Genomic DNA, 16337 nt, shown 5'->3' with positions numbered 1-16337 from the left:
GATGGCTAGCTGTAATTATAATAATTATATATATATACATCATTTCAGATTATGTCTAGCTTACATTTCTCTTGCATGCACATATAAGTCACTGGTGTTGATTATTTGATTATGAATAGCTGCATGTTCATGTACTATAATCAGTATATGATTTTATAGATTGTGTATAAAATAATTTTCTCTGTATACCTAATAATATAATGTACACACATGAGCTCCATGTATAGATAATGACCAGAGTTGCACGTATCTTTATAGCTATATTATAGGGACTTGAGAAAGCTACAAGTGCAGCTTATAGTGGTGACAATCTTACATACATTAAATTATATATATATATATATATATATATATAAACCTACCTGAATATGTGCCCCCTTTCCAATTGACAAAATTACTTTAGATCTGGCTATATGGCCTGACATAACTGCAGGGCCATAGCAGAGAATTTAATAGTGGCCAGGCCATCTATCACTTATAACAAGAGAGGTGACAGCTATCAAAAGTAGGGTATTACCTATTTCAAGCAACGGAGCTGCAAAGAAGCTCTAAGCTACAAAACAGCTCTTTCTTGGGGCATGTCCAAAATTAGAAAAATTTAAAGTGGCATCTATAGAGTGATTATCAGCAGCTTAATTTGCCACACATACTATAGTAAAACGGTACTGTAGTAACTACAGCTTTCTTACCAAACTGATGTTGTAGAAACACCCAGCATGTGTAGGTATAGGCGATTCTAAGGGGGGGGGCCAGTGGGGGCCATGGCCCCCCAGCTGAAAAAATCTTTTTTTAAATCTTGGGGAAAAGTTGCAGTATAGATTGGCATTGTTATTTTTAGCATTTTTCATGTTTTTAGTATCAATTTTAGGCTGTTTTCAAGCCTTCAAATTGCAAAGCTTCTGCACCTCCCAGGCCCCCTGAAATTCTACTTTATAATACAGCCATACAACAATTGTCATGCTGTTCCCTACTTGGCTCCCCCTGTAGGTCAGGTCTAGAATCGCCACTGTGTGTAGGGTAATTTGGCATATGCAACTTCTGGGAGCACATCTGGGTGTGAAACAGAAGAGAATATATACAGCACATGTTCTTGATTTCGAAGCCACACATCACTTCCTATACTGTCAAAGTTTCCACCCAATCGTGGCAAGGTAGTTACGCTTCGTGCTAGCAGCCAATTAGTAGCATTATAAGTATGTACCAGTTGGATCCTGAAAGGTGAAAAGTTGATTTTATCTCAAGAGAATTACGATTTCAGCCAACAAGATAATTAGTGGTGACAGTAAAAGTGTCAACAACAGAACTAGACATGTGTGGTTTGACTCCATTACAACTTCAGGATAAGTTAAGGTTGTAATAATTGCTCCCTTTTATGGCTTCCCCACGTGGGTTTGTAAAATACAAGTCCTTTTAAGTTTAGGATTAATTTCTTCGTATTTTTTTCTGGGAGCCTGATTTTTCTTTTTTCACTCACTTTTAATATAAAAATCAGTATAAAATACAAATACACAATTTGATTGCTGTGAAATATGGTGCACAGTAAGGTGAATTCATGTAGTCCAGTGTAAACCTCATGGAGTTATAGACAATTATTTGCATAAAAAGACCAAATTTTTTTCATGCCTATAATGGCAAACCACATAAGGGAATAATAAGTTGAAAATCGATTGTGTAAACCTCAAAAGATATCGTAGTGAGAGTTACAAGAAAAACCATGGTGATGTAAAATTGCAGGAGTCTAAATACTCTGGTAGAATAGTCATCAAGAACCAGGGACCTAGCTACCTACATACATAACTCCCAAACCCTAACCATGCACTGAACCATTGTTGTCAGTTGCTCAGCTAGCTTAATTTCTCATAATTTCATAATTTTATTGTAGAATATTCAATGGACATTCTATCAATAATATGCACACTCTATCACAGTATTACAAAATAACTTAACACATGGACAAAGAAAATATATCTTCCATAATCATCATAAATATCATTGAGGAAGTTTCAAATTGGTAAAAACAAGCCCCAAAACCAGTTTATAGCTGGGTTAAGGTAAGAAAACCGGCATATTCAATTAAATAAGAAATCATAATTTTGGGGTAAAGTGCTGGAAGGAATTTTACACTTAAATTATGTAGGAAGCATGGTTCCTACATGTGCAGAGCTTCATTGAGAATTTTTGCAGAATTTTGTAGGAAATATTCCCACACTGTTGAATTTTGTAAGAAAGGTTCCTTCACATGGCACAAAGTGTAAGACATCTTCTTGCAGTGTATATAGGAATTTAGGAATTGTTCTTACAAATGTAAGAATTATTCCTACAAATGTAGGAATTATTCCTATACTTGTAGGAATTATTCCTACACATTATGTCATGTGTAGGAATCCTTCTTACAAAATTCAACAGTGTGGGAATATTTCCTACAAAATTTCTTAATGTTTCCGTTAGTGCACTAGTTGCCCTACACGTGTAGGAACCATGCTTCTTACACAAGGATAAATTTTGCATTTGGTACATCACACAAAAATTTGCTGCGTTTTGAGAAAAAAAATTGCCACAACTTAAGAGTTTTGGCTTCTTATTTAATGTTAGAAGCATATAATAGCTGAATGAAATGTGCAATATGATACAATAAAAGTAACTTCTGTACATTCCGTAAACATCATTGTGCCTGTAGGTAAGAAAAAAATGGCATGTCCCAAAGACATTTTATAGTTTGGGGTATTTAAAATACAAAAAGAAGTGAAATCCTTGCATGCACACATAAAAACCAGGTAAAAAAGTGCAGCCTGGGTGAAAAAAGTTATGAAATTAAAGATGACTACCTTGAAATGGCTGCAATGACATTAATACCAAAAACTGATCAGCATTAATAGCATAGCAGCCACTTCGTAGCCGCCACCTTTGATTTCACAACTTATTTCACCTTGGTTTTTGAAGGCCATACCTTTTTGTTGCAGCTTAGCTGCTTTTGCATGCGTAATATAATATACACCCCAAAAACACCTTCGCTGTAAAAAAGGTGCGCCCAAGAAACTACAAGTACCTGGAACCCAATGTAAAAAAAACAAAAAGAAAACAGCTCAGCTGAAGTGAAAAGTAACTGGTAACTTAAAGAGCTGATATCTGAAGCGGCCAAGAATACAATTACTAAAGTTTAATCCATGCAAGAACACCTTGGCTATAAAACAGGTGTGTACATGAAAGTAACTGGCAACTGAAATGGCTGATATCTGAAGCGGCCAAGAATGAATGGTCATATACAACTAATTCAAAAATTTAACACTGAACCTTTATAATTCAGCTGCCAGTTATTAATATGTTGCGGAAGCACTGCTCTCCCAGTTGTACTAATGGCAGACATCCATAAAAGGCCATAGCTATATTGCACACAAAGTCTACAGGGTAACTTTTTGTAGCTGAACTTTTTACATGCCAGTCTATTCAATGTTTTTATAATCAGATGTGATATTTACAACAGGTAATTGATGGGCACTAGCTACAATTTCATAATTTTCTCTTAGATAATTGCTTTGAACTATCTACATTGTGACTTGCAATTGAGAGCTCTAATAGAATATGTAGCTGACTGCCCTAACAGGATGACTGCACTATTAGAGTAGGCCTAATTTTTAAAATGGACTTTTTATTATATGCTCAATAGAATGCCAATCTCAAGTGTTTATTGGGTTGCGCCAATCTCAAGTTTTTTGGTTGGAATCAGCCTATATACTTTGGCATGCATGGTGCTTAATACTAAAAAAAAAGTAGATTATTCTCCTGAAAAAAGTACATTTATTCTCCAGGCTTCCCATACATTTTAAAGGAAAAATAGCAAATTGAATTAGGAAACCATCTATAGTAATCTGGACTGCAGTTGCTTTTTGTACATGTAATGAGAGTAATTTCAGGATTTTTTGGATCTCAGCAATCATATTTTGTGGTGGGCAAATATATTTCACCTACTGCACACTTGTCAGTGCAATAATATGCATGGTGATATCCTATAGGCAAGTAAGATTAAGTAACAACTTATAAAGGTAAACAACTAAAGTGGAGGTGTCATAATGATGCAACAATACCTAAGGTGGAGTTGTGGTTTCAATTATGGCACTGTTATGCCAACTTTGAAGTGGCTTATACTATTGAATTGGTGACATAACCATCAGAAAAGTGCTGTGAAACTGAAAATGGCTAACCTAACTACAGTGCTCCCTGACCCCAGACATGTTCAGATAATCAAAAAGTTCGGATAATCAAAGCCTATTAATATATATACAGAGCCCTGTTCAAATACTCTAATAGAACACAGTCAACACACATCTTTAATAAAATACTCTAATAGAGCAGTCATTTCTACTGTTCAGATAAACAAGTGTTCGGATAATAGGGGGGAAGGGGGGTATGTACTGTAAAATAAGCACCAGTGAATACCTTCCATCTAACAGTACGTTTTTTTAAGTTTTGAAGCATTATACATAGCTATACAAGGCTTAAAAGATTGCAAACTTACAGGCTTAGATGTAATGTACACAATATTTCCATGATTATCAGCATATGGACAAACTGCATCACCATAGGAGCTTGGATGACGGAACAATTCCAATGCATCGTTATTTTATGCCAAGGTTCTATATTGGAGAATATACAGAGACTTTATTAAAAAGATCTACAATGCCGAGTATTTCAATCATGCACTTGCTACACGTAGTTGGGTTTTGCATTATAATTTACAGTTTTAAACCCAGGTTGTTCTATTCCACTGAAAGACCTTAATCTACTTATATTGCAATATTCAGCCTGTCCCCTTGCCATGTTTGTCTGGTAGTGGTCTGGTGGTGCCTGCCCCTTTGTGTAGAGTAAGCTCTCTATGCGAAGGGGCGGATGCTGCAGTATTATGTATATAGGCATGACATGATAATTTTTAGGCCATTGCTATTGCCACCGGTAAACCAAAAAAAAAAACTTAGACAAAAAGGTACTGTAAAGCAAAAAAACTTTTGGGTTAAAGCGGATCCCCAACCCCCAGGCCCTCCACACTCTTGAGTCACGGGGCCTGCCACTGGGCCACCGCTGCCAGCTACTGGCTTTCTTTGTTTTCTACATTATAAATGCAACTAGTAGCAAACCACAATGGTGTTCTATATTAAAGAAGAAGGAATCAAAGCTGAACCTGAACCTGACCCTAACCCTAACATTAACACTACTTTTCACATCCCCTAAAGTCAAATGCTTGGGGCAACTACTAGATGCGTGCCCTAAAGTCAAATGCTTGGGGCATACCACATTGGTATCAATAGTTGATAGGTGGTGGCTCTTACATCCACCAGTATACCGGTGGACATAGACACTCCATAATTTTTATTTGACAAAATTAGATTGCGTGCCTGATACACATGGTTGGCATTTTTGTTTTAACTTGATGGTCTCTATCTTAATACATTCTTTTCAAACCACCAAAAGGCACTCCTCCAATGGTCAATCTATCTACAAACGAATTTTCAACGTGCTCCTTCAAGTGGTTTATCCTGTAGCTGTTACAAACCATTACTATTACAGTAGTTAAATCGACTGAAGTATGCATGAGTTGTTGCAATTTGTAAGTAGGTGTTGCGAATACAGACAAAATACAAAGAAAATAAGATGATTTTTGAAGACATATATCTTAATGGCTTGGCGGATTGAACACCCCAAGAGTAATATTCATTAATTTGTGTTTAGATTTTTTTGCATCCTATTTTGAATATATATATAGTATATAGTGTAATCAAAAACAAATGGACATAACTATAAATTTTTTTTGATTTAAAGGGAAGAGTGCTCAGTATAAAAATACTGCTGTTCAGCAGTGCCCTGACAAACGTACAGCTATTACATACGCATAATTACATACACACAAAAAATTGACTTATATAAAGATCCGTCAGTTTCCTTGCTACTTACAGTGTAGGATTTAGCGAGTTTTAAATTTGTGTTCCATGAAAATAGAAACTGTTCTTAGCTAACGTAGTTTCTTGGCACAAATAAACAATGAGCATTACATGCAACGCGAGAAGAGATGTCAACAGCGTAATTAAAAGTGTCATGCATGTAGGTATGATGGTGAGATCTTATGTAAAACTCTGTAAACTTGTGTGGCTGTATGATATCTCTGTCAAAGTAATGCTCATAGAGCTACTCTGATAAACTGGAAAATGTTGAGTGCAGTCTCTCAATCACCTGAAGTGTGTGGTAGATGAAGGTGTCCACACTACATCACAATAGTCTAATATTGGCAGTACAAATACACGATATAATCTAGCAAGAAGTTCATTAGGTATGGGATGCAAATGATAAAGGCAATGTATCCTGGATAAAATTCTCTGCAGTACACTTGTAAGTATGTTCATGCCATGTTAAATTCTCATCAATACTCAGACCAAGATAATTAAATGAGGACACACAAGATAGTGACCAGCCATCGATAGAAACACTTAGGTCATGATTTTGAAGCTTATGCTGTGAGCCAACTAGCATTACATTGGATTTCTTGATACTAAGGCTCAAGAGGTTTATATATAAACAAAGCCAAGAATACACAAAATTAAGATCTTCCTGAAGGTCACGTTCTGCACAAGATAAATTAACATTGCTACAGTGCATCTAAATACGAGCCTTTGCGACCTGCACAGCAATTGGCGGCACCTCAGCAACTGGAAGTGGACCAGGCTCCACAAATACACATAGCTAATTGCAGGCCTCAACAAAAAAAAGCTTAATTTACATCTCATCCATTCCATCATTATACTCCATAAGAAAGCGAGCCATGTTTGGTTGGGCAATCTCTTGAGTGGCAGCATCACCCATTCCACCAGTGGTGGAGTAAACGAGGCATTCCGACTCTACTTCATGAACACGTTGTTGGTCACGGGTCAAGTGTCACGAGTATTTCATGAGGGTGCACTGACATCAAAGTACACACTATATATATTACATTACACACTTGTCTGAACTTGGCCGCACTACCTTCTGTTGTTGCGTAAAAAATGACCGCCCACCCATCTCAAAATAATTGAGGGAGTGGCAGGTGAGAAACTAGTAATCCCGAGTAATCTAGCTACTTTGCCTAGCCTAAAACTATATAACGGAAATTGGAACCTGATACGGACTTTGAGATTGCTCTAGATTACTTTTGGGTGGTAGAATCTGAATGAGATTGTACTAAGTTCGGTACTAAGTATGATATATATAGACCGGGCGGTTTATACGTATAGCTATCAGACCTTGCTAGTTCTACGGGATTATCCGGCTACCCTAGCAATTACCTGGCGTGACAACTCAACGTCTCAAGAGGTCAGAGTCCGATCTGCATGGCTACGGGTGACAGCAAACCTAGCAGCAAACTCAGCAGTATATTTCGATTTCCAAGTTTGTTATTTCGAGGCATCTATACGTTGCCAAGAATTTTGCCGTTTAATGGAACCGGCATTCTGGCTGGCCAGAAGGAGACGTCAGCGACATTACGCAGTGAACTGGTATATTATTTTTGTTTGTCAATATAATTATGATGCATAAAGTACTCGGGGAATATATAAGACACTTAACTTAAAATTATTGCTGTGACCTGAGACTAACAACTTGTAGGTAAAGGTGCAGGCATCAGGTATGCTATCCTAAATTTTCAAAAAACATGTATAGCATGTAGTAGATTCTCTGATGTATTATTTGTAGCACATGCAAATTGGAATTATGAGACACTCGGGCCTATTATGAGACACCATGTTTGTGTCTGTAGATTATTTTGGCACAGATTTTGATATTTGCTCCAAGCATGGTAGGGAAACAGTCAAAATGGTTTAGTTGACTCAGTATATGTATTCTATATCTGTGTGTTCCTAATGTTTTTAGAGTATGAGTAAGGAGTACAAAGACAATCGGCAAAACTGTTCCCATTAACTGATAAGATATTTGCACTTGTAAATTATCATCCAACTGGCTATGTGGTTGACTTTTATGATTTTGTAAGGTGGCATTGCCTCTTTCTTCCTAAATCTGTAGGATTAATTCCATTGAAGTTGTTTTAAGCTAATGAACCCATAATTGGTACTGTCTCGCAATACCAGCACATACTCTACGTGTAATTTTATACGATTAGTTGCTTATTACGATTAGCAGCATACATAGCTAACACTCCACACTAAAAATTGATCTCTCACGACCAACTGGATCACGAGAGGAAGGTAACGACCTCAAGTTTCATAGGTCAGACACTTCTTAATTCTGAAAGATGAAATAATTGTGCACATTTTTGAAGAGTGAAACTTGATGATTGAACAGATAAAAATGGAATTAGCTATACAGAAATCTGTAATTGAAATAGCTACGTCTTTGAAGATGAATTTTGGACATGCAGTTATCTTTCCATCTATGAAATTTCATAAACAATTTTGGTTCATTACCTACCTCTTGCCTGGATCGGTTGATTCAGTTCCTGCACATGATGTGGGTAGCTATGGTAATCCAGAAACTTTATTAACCTAGGGAACTGAAATGTGGGCTACATAAAGCCAGTCCATGAAGCACTCAGTGAAGCAGGGGACCAGAGACTTAAAGATAAATTTTTCGAATGCATAAAAAAATTCCACACTATATATATAGCTAGGTGTTGACTTTAAATCAATGTGTTTTTTTGTTGCAATATAGATTTCTCTTTTAGAGCCTGGTTTAAAAATGGAGTATATTATTGGGACCAAAGTCTTTGTTGTAAAATGTGACTGGGTCTGGGAAACTAGTCTTATCTCCCATGAGAGCAGATTTGAGTTTTCGCCAAAAACACAAAACTACAATCAAATTTCATAATCACAATCAGCTAAACTTGAGTGGTCTGCTTTTGCAGACTACTTTTCCCAAGCACAGTGGCAATCTGTACAAGCGGTCCAGGGCCCTAATGGAGCCTGGGAATGGCTGTGTGTGGCTGTACAGCTCCATGGTATTGAATAAATACCTGTGCTGTAAATGTCCTTTCATTTTAGCCAGTTTTGATACCTGAATGGCTCATAACTTGGCCTAATTCATCCCTATGCCTTCCTCTTCATAGCAGTCCCTTGTTTGCCTCCGGCCCCCACCACCCACCCCTTTTGGAACCCACCTGGTAGAGTCAACATCAAGTCTAAAATGGCAGGAAACTCAAGTGTTGTCTGCGGATGCTCTTGAAGTTAAGAAATTGGTGTAAAACGTATGAAAATTTGGTACATGTAGCTTCTATTATTGGCGAGCTACAACACACTGAATACTTAAAACCGGCATTTCTTAATACTTTTAAATAGGTGATAAGACCGGTTTTCCCAGACTGGATCACAATCAACTGGGAAAATGTGATTCTCAGGTTGTATGGCTCTTTAGACACTTGCCTAGACTGTACACTGTCTGCACTCCGCCAAAATTAGATTAAGAAAACTGCCTACAGTACCTGAGGAACCACACAACCTGGAAATCAGAACTGATTTCCCAGCAGATTCTCCAAATTAAGCACTTGGTAAAAATATATCTCCATAATTTAGGACAAAGATTAGATGACTTTGAGCAATGCACAAATCACTAAGCTTGGCTGCCATACCTACTAGCTACTATTACTATGCCTTTTGCCCAAGGAAAATTAGGAATAGGTTGCCTAAACCTGTTGATATACTACTTAGAGAAGTAGAGATTAATAGTACATCACCTCCCTTGTAGTACTACTTCATTTCTGTGATCAAACTTAAAATTCCTTTTACTTGTATTTTCACATTAATTGTTTTGTGCTCAAAGCAACATTATCATATACATTATCGTAATACTGTATAGTAGATATCATAAAGATTAGGCTTTCCCACCCAAAGATGCCATCCAAACACCAGCCATTCCTTCACTTTGCACATTGTTGGGAGTACGTATATAGCTAGCAAACATATACCCTCAAACAATATTCTACTCTCATATACCCCTGTAGAAGGGTGTATTGTAAAACACTTCTGAGTTCGTTCGTTTCTCTGTGTATAATTAAATGATGTCATTAATTGAACACAACACTGATTGAACATGTGCCTAACAACGTCGCTGGCAACCAAACTAACTCATGATCAAGTGCTCAGTGTTTATCACCAAACTACAGCATGCCTTTTATGGGTTTAGACAACTGGATTGGCACTGGGCCATTTGCAAATATGGCTGTCCTGAGTGTCACAAGTGTGGCACAGCACTAACAATATGTCACCAACCACAGCATCATGTTATTACATCATAACTTCACAATACTCCCTTCTATGTGAGAGTCTTGATAATAGTTATTACTTAGTGGACTTTTGTATTATAATGTGTTACTATTCATAGAGTGGTAAGTTACTTTTGAAGAAGCCATAATCTATTATTAGTAATGAAAGAAAGTAATATAATTTCAAAGCAATGTATTACATTTCAAAGCAATGTATTACAGGTACTTAAGCATGGCAATATTATAATTATGTAACGCTTTATAAGTTAGTGCTAGTTCAATCATAGGTTTAAAAGGTTAATTAATTGAGAGGTTGTTGCAGTACTATACTATGTTTAAAGTCACAGTGCTTCTTTAGTAAAGGAAACCTGTCAACCATCTATTATAGTAAAGGTCAAACGTTCAGTAGAAACCCTCCTTGTATTTTCAGGTACAGGGTACAGTGATTTTATAGGGTAATGAAATTCACATGTTTACTATTACCATTCTCCATTAGTACATTGGGTAGACATAGCCTGCTATCCTGTCTCTGGTATTGTGTAATGGAAGTTTAGTGATTTCCCCTTTCATCTACCTGTTTATAGTTTACAGATACCCCCTATTGATACTTGTACAACCACTAATGGCTATAATCATAGTTGGGTGTGAGAACCAAAGAGCTGAGCCAAACCAGTTGAAAGTATGAAGGTACTTTTACTATGGCTGGCTAGTTGATTATAATGAAATGTAACTTGATTTAATAATATATACAGTGCATAGTACTGGATATCATAGAGGTTTAGGGCTTTTTTGCCTGATAATATCACCCAATGACCAACCTCACTTTTCCTTTATAACAGCTTGGCAGTATTGGTTAGGCATAACCAAGCCATAACCAAGCTTGAATTTTCTGCTAACTGACTGACTGACTGACTGATTGACGCCTCCAACCAAGTATAACTTGACTGTGTATAAAGCTACAGGTTTGGTTTCTTCATTGTTCAATGTTGCTTTGGCCTGAGACGTGCCTTTTCACTAACCGCAGTACCTACAATGCATGCATCATGGTCTACCTTTGCCCTGGTTTGTGTCCCATTTCTACCAGAAAGGTGTTGATTGGTGATAATGCATCATGGCTTCAATGCTTTAACTTTTGCGGATTGATTGAAGAGGTGCTTCTTCATTTATAATGGGTGAAACACAGCTGAAAATGAAGCAGGATGGTCATTTCGCATTTCAGTAGTAGCAAGTAATAAAATTTTATAATGTGTCTAATACCATTCTTTCCTTTGATGTGGTATGCAATGGTTCACCAGCAATAAATTATGTTATTGCCAAGCACCTTAGCACGAGGAAAGGAATCTGGTTCTATTTGACCCCGAAATAAATAAATAAATAACTGTATGTCCCCAATGGAAGTGGATGTCCCTGTGATACATAAGCCATGATGCCAACACTAATTAATTGTTCATTCTTATTTTAATAAGCGATAACTTTTATGTCACAAATTTATGTTAAAATGTGTAACCACAACTTCTGTGGGGATGAAATGGGGAAAATTTAATGACGGAACTCCTTCAGGAGGTACATCAGGAGGTACAACTCGGCTGCTGGTGATTTAACACATGAAACTTACGCAGTCTAGTACAGTCAGAACAGAAGTAGGGAAGACAATGATGGTGGCAATCAAGTTGGATTACAAGGATAAAACGGCTGTTTTCAGCTAAACTTGAGAAAGTGATTGTCACCAAACAATATTTCAGTAAGAAAGAATGAACAACAATGAACTGTTGTACGTTGATTTGCCAATACAAACATTGTGTGACTCTTCTATTGTACTAATCAAAGTGTCAAATTTCTTGTGCCCATCAGCTGTAACTCACCCAGCACATATCAAATTAATATTTACTACAGTGCACTTATATCTTTATTATTCTGCTCTCCTCCTTACTCCTGATAATGTGGTCAGATTTAGAAAGACAGTTTCAACAAACCTGAGGCAAGTAAACTCATGTTCCAAAAGCTAGCATGTGTACATTTTCAACCCCGCGGAAGTGATTATGTAGTATTAAATGTCTACTAGCAGGTATCGCTTGTTTCATTGCTATTTATTTATCTGATTCATAAAATTTCTAATTCCTTACACTTGTATTAAGTTACTTTCATTTGTAACTGTAACTTATTACATTGTTGCAGAAGTCAAGAGTAATTATATGCATTGACCAAGTCACTTGCTCAACGACCGACAAGTTTCTATGAAAATCTTTAATATTTAACTGCAAGAATTTTGTACTGATGGATTGACTGACTGATGCCTTCAGCCAAGCATATGCAACTCAGCTATGGTTACCACTATGGGTTTGATTTTTTCCCTTTGGATATCACTTATGCCTGAGATGTACCTCTTCTACTGCTACCACAGCACGTACAATGCATCATGACTTACCTTTGTCCTCCTCTGTGTCCATTTCCTTTCTCCATTACTGTGTGTATTGATTCACAAGTAGCAAGAAAATGGCTTCTTGCTGACTATCGTGTTAATGCTCCATATTTTCCACAGTGTCTGGATTGATTGTAGAACCATTTCTGTTCTTTGTTTTATAGGACTGAACAAAGCTGAAAATGAAGCCAATTTGCTTTTTAGTAATTGATATTCAGGGGTGCATTCAGACACAATAATTATTAATTGTATGATAAGCCTGGTACCACTAGTGCTCTTTCTTTTGATGCAGTAAACATGCATCAAAAAGACAAACAAAATACTACAATATAAATTAGAAATTTTAATTTAAATAGTGATCAAAAATGCACATGCAGGTATGCAAATGGACATTTAATCCAAATGTGTGATAGTATATATATCTGCAGGTATAGGCAAACTAACTTATTTTATTAACTATGACCTCTATAACTCGAAATTAAAATTCTTGTACATGTTACCTTATAGTTTGACTGAAGAGTGGGTAAGTTAGGTTTGTGAGATTCAGCTAAACTTGAAGTACATAAATGACTCTGAACTCAATCACACTAATACAGCAGTCAATAGTATGGGTCAACTTACTAGTTCTACTGGTAGTTGATTCATGTATCTATAATGATTATTTATACAGAATAGGAGTATTCAACTGTTTACTATGCTTGCTTGCTAGGGAAGCATAGATGATGCTTTGAATAAGCCAGCTGGACCACCAAAAAATCACTCATCGATTAAGAATGAAAGTACTTCAGTGTCCAGCAGAAAGAATACCAGGAACACCCCAAGTTTTGCAGGTACATATACTGTGGTACTCTTAGCTTTGTGGTATTAATCTCTCTCATTGCTCTTGGTGTGCACATTCCTATTTACAGTGTTGTGTGTAGTATAACTAGTATTCTCAGCATTTGATATTTTCCATAATTTATTGTGCACATCCATGAAATTCTTTATTTTGTACGTAACTGTATGGTATGGCTCTATCGGGACTCGTATCTGTTGCAAAACTTGCAGCGCCTATAGCTGGAGTCCCCGTTGCTATGTAAATGCTACATAATTCTGTTGTGCAGCACTTTTGTTTGAGAAACTTGTACATGAGTAATGTAATGTTGAACCATTCAGTTTGCCAATGTGTATATAGCATATATAAGGGAAATGAATTTTATTAAGGGAGTATATTATAGAGAAGTTTCTTATACAGTTATAATAGAATGCTATCACACAAGTCTATGGTAGTATATGGGATGCTGGTAAAGCAGACCACAAAGAGGGAGGAAACCAATCTCAAGTGCATGAAAATTTTTAAAGTTACACACTGGCAACTGAACAGACATTGATGCCGTTCGGGGAGCATACTCCAAGACAGACTTTGGAAGCTCTGGGATAATATTTTTATTGTGTAGTTACAAAAGCATTCTATTTTAAATAATATATTATGACTGTTCTATTAGAGGATTTTGACCTTCTGTTGCAGGCATTCTGGGATCTAGTCCTGTTTCCACCGCCCATGACAATGTTAAAATGTAAATCTTTGGAGAGACTATCTCTTTAAAAATCATATATATTGAAGCAATATTTTAATTTCATGCTTGTCTGATATGCAAAATTATTTTTGTATGATTTACTGTATGCGACTGCTCTATTAGAGTATATCAATCATTTGCAGCACTGGTACGTAGCTACAGATTTAGCCATATTCTTTGATGCTAATAGTGTGTCTTAGGTGAATGCTACTAGCTGCAGTATAAAAGGAATCAAGCCATACATGTACATTTAATACTTTGACTAGTATCTAAAGATGCAAAATATTGTGTTAATTTTTATTGCAAATTTTACAATGAAAATAAAAGCAAATTAAGGTAGCACTATAGCCATACATACCTGCATCAATATATATATATATATATGTTTTAAATTACTTGTAGTCCACCAAGGTTGTGATGTGCTATGTATGTATGTATGGTTAATGCAAGTTTGACTGTCTTCCAGTCCATGATCACATACGATCATAAATTAACCATTTCCATACTTGTAACAAACAATGCTGTCACAGAATACATTAAAATATTGTCACAGCAGAAATGCTATGCTATTGCACTAATGTTTCCACTACTATCTTTTCCATACTGCAAGAACTGCTTTTCATGTTTATCCTTCTGGATCGCAATAAGTTAATCTATGGGATGTGACCTGCTGTACTGACACTGCCTTGCAGAGCTTTACTGGAACAGTCTCTATGCATATTGTGCAATGTGTAAAATATGCCACCATATTTTTTGTCTATACTTACTTTACTGATTCTGAATCATGCAGTATATATACCACTTTATTATATTTCATTTGTATAGGGTACTGCTGTTTTTGGTCATTTGCAATATTGTGGTTGCTGATAAGCATATATTTGATTGTAACAGGTAATTGTTTTTAAGTGCTTACACATAATACATGATGGTGTTAAATAAATTATAGGAATTCTATATGACTGTCCTGGGAGGGTTGCAATTAAGCAATTGGCTATTTTACAAGGAAGCATTAATATACTCTTTACAGTGATACTAACACTTTCCATTGTGACTGATCATCCTGAATATCATTCTTGGCAAGAATCTTTGGCTACATTTGGTGGAGTGCTTTACGTTATGTTATTTTGTGCATTTCTTGTCGGAATTCTATTTGTTGTGGGAGCATTTGATGCATGGAGGAGCGGTAAACTAATTTGTAGTGATGCACTGTTTGGTGGTGAACTGACTTACGTTTGTTTTATCTGCACATCATTTGTATTATTATTTGTATCCTTTTGCATTTGTATCAATTTAAGAGAATAGACATGAATTTGCAGAGACAATCTGTAGTAACTTTTGTACTATAGGTCATGCACGTGTGTAGAGTATGTGATGTAATCTATAAATAGTCACATGAAATTGTAGCATGCTCTTTTTTTGTGTCTTGTAATATGTAACCTTTCTTATATAGTTGCATGTAAACAATGAATGCACACATCATGCTTAGAAAATTGCTTTTTTGTAAGATAATTAGCTAGCTATAATAGAAGCATGTAGTTCAGAGATATTATTTAAGTGGTTTGTATACTGTGATGTGATGCATGGCAACTACTTCTGCGATAGCCGCAACAATTGGAGCAGTTGACAATATACACTGACTTTCAGTATATAGGACTGATGTGATATTTAATTTTATATCAGAGATTATCTACCTTCATGTCATCCTCATTTGCATGTGCTAACTAGGGAAATCTTGGGGCATGCTTCCTGGAGAAAGTTTTTGAAAATACATGTTCTGAATTGTCTATTTTAGGTAGTCTCTTTCTGCTTCTTGTCAACACCAAGAATATCCTGGCCAACTAATTTAATTTCATATCATAGCTAGTAGCTAATTTTACTTTCATGATGCAAAGTGAGTTTAGTTCTTTTGAGATACAGAAGCAATTTTGATTGTAATTGCTAGTGCATGACATACACTAAGCCTATTATGCAATGCTATATATGCAGATGGTTCATTGGAAAGTAATATGGATACAATGGATTAGACCCAACCAGTGTAATAAGAACATCTCTATTAGAGTATCATGATGACTGTTCTATTAGAGTATAATAATAATATAGGTCCCTGGCCTACTAAAGTGGTAAAATCCTGAGA

At 36.2% G+C, this 16337-nt stretch overlaps 1 long non-coding RNA gene across 1 annotated transcript; it reads left to right on the top strand.

The window, feature by feature from the left end:
• The first annotated feature begins 7147 nt into the window (after nucleotides 1-7147).
• Nucleotides 7148-15899, top strand: LOC136239039 (uncharacterized). Its single transcript, XR_010693323.1, has 4 exons — nucleotides 7148-7514; nucleotides 13357-13477; nucleotides 15029-15094; nucleotides 15150-15899. It is a non-coding gene; the product is annotated as an uncharacterized lncRNA (long non-coding RNA).
• Nucleotides 15900-16337: the final 438 nt, after the last annotated feature.

Source organism: Dysidea avara, chromosome 11, assembly GCF_963678975.1.
Source record: "Dysidea avara chromosome 11, odDysAvar1.4, whole genome shotgun sequence".
In the NCBI taxonomy this organism is placed as follows: Eukaryota; Metazoa; Porifera; class Demospongiae; order Dictyoceratida; family Dysideidae; genus Dysidea; species Dysidea avara.
Note: the sequence above shows the minus strand (reverse complement) of the source record. Positions and strands in the feature narration are given on the sequence as shown.